The 9,882-nt window shown below is 36.1% G+C and overlaps 1 pseudogene; it reads right to left on the reverse strand.

Moving 5' to 3' along the window:
* Positions 1-5,119: 5,119 nt before the first annotated feature.
* On the reverse strand, positions 5,120-5,922 carry LOC131748133 (UPF0711 protein C18orf21 homolog pseudogene; annotated as a pseudogene).
* Positions 5,923-9,882: the final 3,960 nt, after the last annotated feature.

The following is a 9,882-nucleotide window of genomic DNA, read 5'->3' on the forward strand; positions in this document are numbered from 1 at the left end:
ATGGATGAATGAACGAAGAAAGAGAAACAAAGTCAAAAGTAATTTGTTCACTGGATGACAATGGAAAAATCTCATTGGGAAGAGAAAGATAAACAAACGGTAAGGAAAATTCTGGTTTCAACTACGTAAAACATTAAATGGGGTGATTATTCTTTTTAATTTATTTGTTCTTCTTCTATGAAATTTACACACTCTTTCCAAGCATTTAATTATTATTTGTATGGATTCTTAAACAGAGATTTCCATTTTTGGCCTCCTTTAACCACAAAAATCACTCAATGAAATGCAAACAAGTAGGGCATGTGAAAGTGAATGGAATGGGGCCAGTTTGCAAGTTAGCAGTAATCAGAAAGCAACATATTCAAATCATGACTAGTGTGTTTCTCCTTTTGTGACAAAAACACTGTCTATCTTATCCTTTGGGTTGACTAGCTTGGACTGCTTGTCTTTGATCCCATTTCCAGATGGGAAGTAATTCCTATTATAATTCAAGGGCATTATGTTCCAGAGGTTACCAGTCCTATTCTTCAGTGGGAAAGAGCCTTTCCAAATACAATTTGAACCTCAAAGGTTTCTGAAGAGCAAATGCCTTCAACTTGCTTAAAGAGTACTTTCTCTGGTACATAAATAATTCATGACTTTATGCCACAGAAAAACTATATTTAGTACAGGAATAATCTCATAGAATTAATCTGCTTCCTTCCACTCCACCCCTAATATAGGGTGTTATAAGATTTGAAATGTTTCTCTGGGGTTAAACTGCTAGGGAAGTTTAAGTCTAACTAACATCAAGATATGCTTATGTTCATAAAAAGAAACAAAATTGGGTTATCTGTAGTGAGGTGGATGGACCTACAGTCTGTCATATAGAGTGAAGTATGTCAGAAAGAGTTAAACAAATACCTTACGCTAACACATATATATGGAATCTAAAAAAAAAAATGGTTCTGATGAACCTCGGGGCAGGACCGGAATAAAGACACAGATGCAGAGAATGGACTTGAGGACACAGGTAGGGGGAAGAGTAAGCTGGGACGAAGTGAGAGAGTAGCATTGACATATATACACTACCAAATGTAAAGCAGATAGCTAGTGGGAAGCAGCTGCATAGCACAGAGAGATCAGCTTGGTGCTTTATGACCACCTAGACGGGTGGGATAGCGAGGGTGCAAGGGAGATACAAGAAGGAGGGGATATTGGGATATATGTATACATATAGCTGATTCACTTTGTTATACAGCAGAAACCAACACAACATTGTAAAGCAATTTTACACCAATAAAGGTGTTAAGAAAATTTACAAGAAAATTAAATAATTACCTTTGTGTAAAGTTTCAGAGGGGTTGAAAGTCAAATACGTAAAGGAAAAATATGTACCGTGCAAACAGTACACATTAGAAAACTAAGCCAGCAAATTCATACTGTAAAAAATTGACTTCATGACAAGGAGTATAATCAGAGAAAAGAAGAACACTTACAACAACAAATAGCCTGTTCATTTGGGAATATATAACAATTAAAGAATTATAAATGTATATGCCCCTAAGAACAAGGTTTCCAAAACATGAAGCAAAAACTGACAGAACTACAGTGAAAACAGACAAATCCATAATCATAGCTGGAGATTTTAACACCAATCTCTCAGTAAGTGATAGAACAACCAGAGAAGATAGTAAGGGTATAAAAAACCTGACAGAAGTGTCAACCACCTTGAACCAGTTGACATTTAAAGAACACCACACAGTATATGTATAGCCGATTCACTTTGTTATAAAGCAGAAACTAACATACCATTGTATAAAGATGTTAAAAATAAAAAATAAAATAAAATAAAATTACTTGTACTTGGGAAAAAATAATAATGATGAAAATAAAGAACACCACACATAAGAATGGCAGAAACACATTCTTTGCAAGTGTACCTGGAAGCCTAACAGGCCAACCATATGCTTAAAAATAAAAAAAAAAGGTTCTATAAATTTAAAAAGATTGACATCTTACAGAGTCCATTCTCTGATCACAAAATTATTGAATTAGGAGTCAGTAACTCTAAGATATTTAGTAATTTAACTACTCAGTTCTAAATAAACCATGGATAAAAGACGAAATCACAAGGACGAGTAGAAGACAGACCAACTTATGCTCATAATGATACATCACATTTTGTGGGATGTAGCTAAGGAGGTTCTTGGAGGGAAATTTATGGTTTTAAATATTTAGATTAGAAATGAAAAGAGGTTTACAATCAATCTAAGGTTCTACTTTAAGAATCTAGAAGAAGATGAGCAAATTAAACCCAAAGTAAATAGATGGTAGGTAATTATAAAGGTAAGAACAGCTTTAAATGAAACAGAAAATAGACAATAGCTTAAATTAACAGTCAAAAATTTGGTTTTCTGAAAAAAAATAAAAATATTGATAACTCCCTAGCAAGACTAAGAAAATTGCCAGTATCTACAATAAATGATCTTATGGATGTTACATGAATCATGACAGAATATTATGAACAAATTTATGACAATATATCCAATAACTTAAATGAAATAGAAAAATTTCTTGGAAAACGAAACTTACCCAAACTGGCATAAGATGAAATAAAAAATAAGAGTAGCTCTATATCTTCTGAAGACACTGAGTTTGATATCATAAACTTTTCCTCAAATAGAACTCCAGAAACAAATAATTAGCTGGTGAAATCTATCAAATGTTTATTAAATAAACAATACCAGCCCTACCACACCTCCTCAAAAAACAGATGAAGAGACAACTCCCATCTTGTTTTTATGAGGTCAGGAGAATGCTGAAACCAAAACCTGACAGAGATGTATCCACCCCCCAAAAAAAAAATCAGTAACCAATAACCCTCATTAACATAGATGTAAGTTTTTCACAAAATATTTGTAATCCAAATCCAACAATATATGAAGAGGACAATGCATTTGACCAAATGATGATTATCTCAGAAATGTAAATTTTAGCATTCAATTACCAATGAATGTAACACGTCATATCAACAGAATAAAGGAGAAAAGGAATCTTCTCAATAGGTGCAGAAAGAACATCTTACACAATTCAACATCCATATATATAAGAACTCTCAGCAAACCAGAAGTAGAGGGAAACCCCCTCAACCTGATAAAGGCATCTATAAAAATCCTAACGTTAACATCATACTTCATGATGACATAGTTGTTGTTTTTCCCCCCAACACTGGGAACACGCAAGGATGTGCACGCTCTTTTTTTTCTAAAATAAAAAAAGACCTGTAAATAAGAATTTAACTCTAGTTTGCTGGTTTGATTTTCATTGTGGCACGGGTTAGCAGTTCCAAAACCATTTTTTGTATTGAAGACTTGAATAAAAGAATAAATACATTGAGAAAAATGGGAAGAAGGAGCTACAAATACAGAAAGTGAGAAGCATGCATTACATACAGCCTGTAGTTTTGGACTGGAAGTACATGTATCAGTTTTAAAACATGGCTTTTAACACTGACAAAAATAAATGTCTGTGTCTATGTTTTAACAGAGATAGAAATAGACAGAGATATACAAGCACACATGTGTTTTCCACTAAAAGGAACTAAGACCCCTTGGAGAATTGACAGATTGCAGGGCTGGGACAGGAAAAGTACAGGGGGAGACTGGAATATCGGATTGAATCAGCTAGGGAAGCAAGTGCTCAGGGAGTGACTGGGTCATGCGAAATTACACACGAGTTATAATGCAGGGGCTCAGGATAGACAAACCTGGAACAATTTGAATGTCAAAATAACTATTCATAGATTATAGTTATAGTTAGTGTTTGCAACTAAAAAGTATATTATATCCCATTGAATAATAAAAGTACATATGAGGCCATACTGATATAAATAAACCAGTGAACACCATAATATGACAAGAAAAGGGGTAGGTGAGAAAGAGAGAGAGAGAGAGGGAGAGAGAAGAAGAAAAAGGAAGGAAGGAAGGAAGGAAGGAAGGAAGGAAGGAAGGAAGGAAGGAAGGAAGGAAGGAAGGAAGGAGGGAGGGAAAGAAGAAAGAAGGAAAGAAAATAAAATTAAGAAATCAATTGATACTAAAATTAGTAGGTGAGAGTTTGATGAAGAACAAGATATTTGCAGTCTTTGTATTTATGAATTACAAAGGAAAATACAAACTTTATATTGGACAAACCTAGTGGAACCAACTTACTCTAGTAATCAAAATGAACATCATGAATATTGGGACATACCAGCACCATGGGCCTTTTTGACCTGATGCTGAGAAAGACACATCACCTCACTGATACTCCCACCAAAAATGCATAAGCCAATTTTTTTACAACATATCTAAATGAGCTAAATAGAAAGGTGGAAAACAACCCTAGCTTACTAAAAACGAAACAAAACAACAACAAAAACCCCATACCTGTGTTGTTCCTGAAAATATGTAAGATAGCTAAAGTAAAAGTTAACATTTTAAAATAATTTTAAACCCAGAAATAAGTCTGTATTAAAATAAATAAAACTGTTTCCTAGGGTGAAATATTACTAGAGGAACAACAGGAAGTAATAAAAATGAAAATTTCTTGAAAATATATTTGCACTCTTTATCTTATTAGATAATCTATAATTAAGACTATCCTGGATATTTTTACACCCCAAATAGGGATAATCTTCAGATTTCACTAGCGTATAGTTATGCAGATGTTTGTAGGAGAATAAGGACACACTGGTTTTCTGAATTAGCAATCAGGCTATTGACCCCCTAAAGAAATCCTTCCAAGTGAGTAGACACACTTATAAAGATCTCAATTTCCTTTTGAAAGAAAATGATTATAAATAGTGAAAACTGATGAGAGCAGGAAAAATAATAATACCAGTTAATACCTGCTTTTGAATTTAATATTGACCAGCACTTTCACATTTTTTTTGATTGCACAACCAACCCTTGAGGTGGGTAGGTTTCAGTTACTCATTCCAATGAGGTTTTTATTTCCGACAAATGTCAAGGATGCCAAGAAAAGGTTGTTCTTGGATTTGGTTTCCATGTATTCAGAAAATAAATAAAAGTCAAAGAAGTCGTTTTACTGACTAGCTTTAGTTCAGAAATAGCCTGAGACATTTCTCAAAATCCATTCTTTACAGAGGAGACAAGAAATGTCTGAAATCCACTTTGGATTCTTTTGGAATTCTTTCTGACTAACCAGCATTTTAGTTAAGAGAAGTGTTTCTTTGTTTTGCTCACATCCTTTGAGGAGCAAATGGGTATTGACTGTCCAGATGTAGGTGTTTTGAAAACCAGGCTGGGCTCTTGCCATTGCAACCAGACTTGCAGAACTCAGAGCTTTAGTCTCCTGTGTCTTCCTGCAAGGCTTAAATCTGAGGAGTGGTGGAATTGTTTCTCATCACCTATAGGAAGCATCTACTTTTCCCATTATTTTACTGGTTACTGTTCTGTTGCATATTTTACAAGTAATCCACAAAATAGTTTTGGAGAATTTGTACTTCATAATTTTTGCTTCTTTAAAACTGAGTGCTTGCTTCTCAATTAATAAGTGTCTGTATTTTGGGGTGTTGGTTTAGCCTTGGGCTGGAGGCACATTCCAGCTGTATCCAGCACCTGCAGCTTCAAGCAGTATGGACATGCTTTTTCAAAATTTTGTGAGGAACTGCAGGCGCAGAAGCAGCAGCAGGTGTGACCCAGGCAGGTATCTTGCAGTTTCAGCTGAAACCTCATGGGTGACCCATTGTGGATTTTATGGTGAAGAAATGCCAGTCTAACCCAAATGGAGTGACACTGCACAGAATAAGTGGCCTAAACTCTTCTAAAATTTCAAGACCAAGAAACTAAAAGAAAGGCGGTAGAACTGTTCCGTATTGAAGGAGTAAGTGCTAGGTATGAACCTGGGCTGGATCTTGAACTAGGAAAGATTAACTATAAAGGACATTATTTGGAAAATTGATGAAATTGGATTATGGACTGCATATATGTGTATATATGTGTATGCCTATAATTATATGAGCCTGGAGAAGGATATATTCTAAGTTATTAACATTGGTTATTTGGGAAAAAGTGGGGGTTGAGGACGAAGGGGGAAAATACCACACTTTACTTATTTTTCTTTTAACTTTACTAGAGTAGAGTTGCTTTACAAAGTTGTGTTAGGAAATAAAAATGAAAATAAACAAATGGGACCTAATGATACTGAAAATCTTTTGCACAGCAAAGGTTACCATAAACAAGACCAAAAGATAACCCTCAGAATGGGAGAAAATATTTGCAAATGTAGCAACTGACAAGGGAAAAATCTCCGAAATTTACAAGCAGCACATGCAGCTTAATATCAAAAAAAACCCAAACAACCCAATCCAAAAATGGGCAGAAGTCCTACATAAACATTTCTCCAAAGAAGATATACAGATTGACAACAAACACATGAAAGAATGCTCAACATCATTAATCATTAGAGAAATGCAAATCAAAACAACAATGAGATATCCTCTCACAACGGTTAGAATGGCCATCATTAAAAAATCTAGAAACATTAAATGCTGGAGAGGTTGTGGAGAAAAGGGAACACTCTTGCCCTGTTGGTGGGAATGTAAATTGATACAGCCACTATGGAGAACAGTATGGAGATTACTTAAAAAACTACAAATAGAACTACCATATGACCCAGCAATCCCACTCCTGGGCATATACCTTGAGAAAACCATAATTTAAAAAGAGTAACGTACCAAAATGTTCATTGCAGTTCTATTTACAATAGCCAGGACATGGAAGCAACCTAAGTGTCCATCGACAGATGAATGGATAAACAAGATGTGGCACATAAATACAATGGAATATTACTCAGCCATAAAAATAAATGAAATTGAGTTATCTGTAGTGAGGTGGATGGACCTAGAGTCTGTCATACAGAGTGAAATAAGTCAGAAAGAGAAAAAAGTATACCATATGCTAACACATATATATGGAATTTAAGAAAAAAAAAGGTCATGAAGAACCTAGGGGTAAGACAGGAATAAAGACACAGACCTACTAGAGAATGGATGATATGGGGAGGAGAAAGAGTAAGCTGTGACAAAATGAGAGAGTGGAATGGACATACATACACTACCAAACGTAAAATAGATAGCTAGTGGGAAGCAGCCGTATAGCAGAGGGAGATCAGCTTGGTGCTTTGCAACCACCTAGAGGGCTGGGATATGGAGGGTGGGAGGGAGGGAGACGCAAGAGGGAAGAGATATGGGAAGATAAGTATATGTATAACTGATTCACTTTGTTATAAAGCAGAAACTAACACAGCATTGTAAAGCAATTATACTCCAATAAAAATGTCAAAAATAAAAATAAATAAATAAAATAGTAAATAACAGCCAATGTATGCAACAATCTTAAGTCATCAAGACTTCAAAGGACAAATGATATTAGAGCAGGGACTATTTTCTATTTCACACACTGAAAACTTACTTTTCAATGAAGGATCTCTCAGGCAAAAACACTGGCATGTATGGCAATGAGTCGATAACAATATAAACTCATCATATACTGCAAATGATGGGATACTTGAAGCAACCTACAAAAGGTCAGGGAACAAAGGGGTGAGTCAGCTATATTACTTGGAGCCAAGACTAAGAAAGATCCAGTGTCCAAACAAGCCTTTATACCTCAGTGTCACTGATGAAAAAGTGACATGTGTCAGTCAGACCAAGGACACATTCCTGCAAAAAAATAAAATATGAAATTACAAACAATTCTAACCAAACTAGTTAAACAAAACTCTTCTATTACATGGTTCAGTTGCCCTATGATTTCACATCTAGGTCCTTGTAATGGGGACTGAAGACGCCTAAGATGTGGTTGGTCCAGTGCAAAGTGGACTATGGCGCATCCAGTGCATCAGCAAGCCCTGCCATTTCTATGTCCTACGCATGTCTCAAACATATCACCTTTCAGCCCTCACTGCCTCCACTCACAGCCACTTCCACTCTCGTCCCTTTCAACCTACTCTCTACTGGGCAGCCAAAATAACCTTTCAAACCATGAAGCACATCACACTACTCCCTGATTAAAATCATCAGTTTCCCAATCTATGTTAAATGAGCAAAGCCACACTCCTTCCCATGGCCTATCACTAAGGTCTAGCCATTGCTTCCATTAGGTTCCTTGAATAAGCTGAGCTCTTTCTAAGCTCACAGTACGTACAGTTCCTCCTCCCTGGAACACTCTCCCTTTCTCAGAGATAGAGCTTTCTTTTTCTTCACACTCAGCACATACACCACCGCCTCCTAGAGGCTTTCCCAGACCACCAAAACTTGGTCTCCCCATCCTCACAGCTACCATCCTCTAACTAGCCTCAAACACTTCTCTATTCTCTACCATTACACCCTGCTCATTTACTTCATTCTCCTATCAGAGGCGACAGCCATACCCGTATTGATAGATTAAAAATTCCAGAAGGGCAGGAATTAGTCAGCTGTTTGGTTTTGTAACCACTGTGTCCTACCACCTGCCACAATTATAGGCATTCTACTATTTGATGAATGATAACCGACTGAATACTAGTTTCAAGATTACATTTCTGTTGTCCCCAAAAGTTACTTATAAAACTAACTTTGAATGTTTTGTACAACTGGGGATAAATGTCTGCCAGTTGCATTTTTCTATTTTTGAGTATATACTTCCAAGCAAAGAAATCAACTAACTACTACATGCCAGGCAATCTCTTAATCCCATTTCAGAGATTGAGAGGCTGAGGATCAGGAAATTCTCATTGTTGACAGTGAATAACTTCTCATTGTTGCCTTGAGATTTAGTGGACACTCAGGTCTACCTCCAAGGCACACACTCTTTCTACTTAATGCTATCACTTCCTGGGTCACTGCTCTAAGTGGTAAGTTTTTCTGCCTTGTGTTTACTTACCTCTCCTCCAATCATGGCCAATTCGGTCTGGGTGCACGGATAAGGAAATCAAACAGGAAATCCACCAGGGTTCTTCCACGGTTCAACAGTCAGAGAGGTTTATTCTGCAGGATTGGCAGATGAGGTTTACCAAGAGCTGGTCTGCTCTTTGTTAAAAAAAAAAAAACTGTTACACTAATGCTTGCTAAAATGCTTAACACGCAATTTAAATCAATTTCCAAATGTGTTTTGGAAACTCATTAAAGTACTCCAGTTCATTACAAGAGAAAATATAGGGAGAACAAACCTGATAATTCCACTCTATAGATTAGGGGTTCTCAGGGTAGTTAAAAGGCCTAATACCCACCACAGCACTGATAAGATACAAGTATATGTGCTCAAGAATTAAATATCTACGTAAGTCATAAACATGCTTTCCTAACATTTTGATACTCACCACAAAGGTACTTAATTAAGTATCTGACCACCAGACACCTGCAGTGCTACTGACTTGGTCTTGGAGTTGCAACACAGACTGATTATGACCCCCATCCATTGTCACAGATGAACTGACAAGAGTAAAGAAAAAAAAAAAAGGAAATGAGGAAGGCGTCAGTAGACCATTTTTCTCAAAAGTAGTGACATTTCACTGATTTTGCAAAACAGAAAAAGAAGTAATTTTCCTTTGGTGCTGCACTGCCTATTTCAATATATCATAAATGTAATAAACAGACACACATATGTATATACACACTAATAGATAAACTATTGCAAGCACAAGCCCAGGTAAAGCAGTTATCTGTTCCATGACATTAGTTTCCACAATGTCAATAAGCTAGGTGTCTACATTGTGAGGTCACCACTCCTATTCTGGCAGCAATTTTATATAACTTAGTGCAACTTACTTCAATTTACTGCATTAAATAAAGCAGTGAATCTGTAGAAAAGTGAGCACACTTAATACCTCTATTGCTATTATGTTCATTCATAGAAATCT

Source organism: Kogia breviceps, chromosome X, assembly GCF_026419965.1.
Source record: "Kogia breviceps isolate mKogBre1 chromosome X, mKogBre1 haplotype 1, whole genome shotgun sequence".
NCBI lineage: Eukaryota > Metazoa > Chordata > Mammalia > Artiodactyla > Physeteridae > Kogia > Kogia breviceps.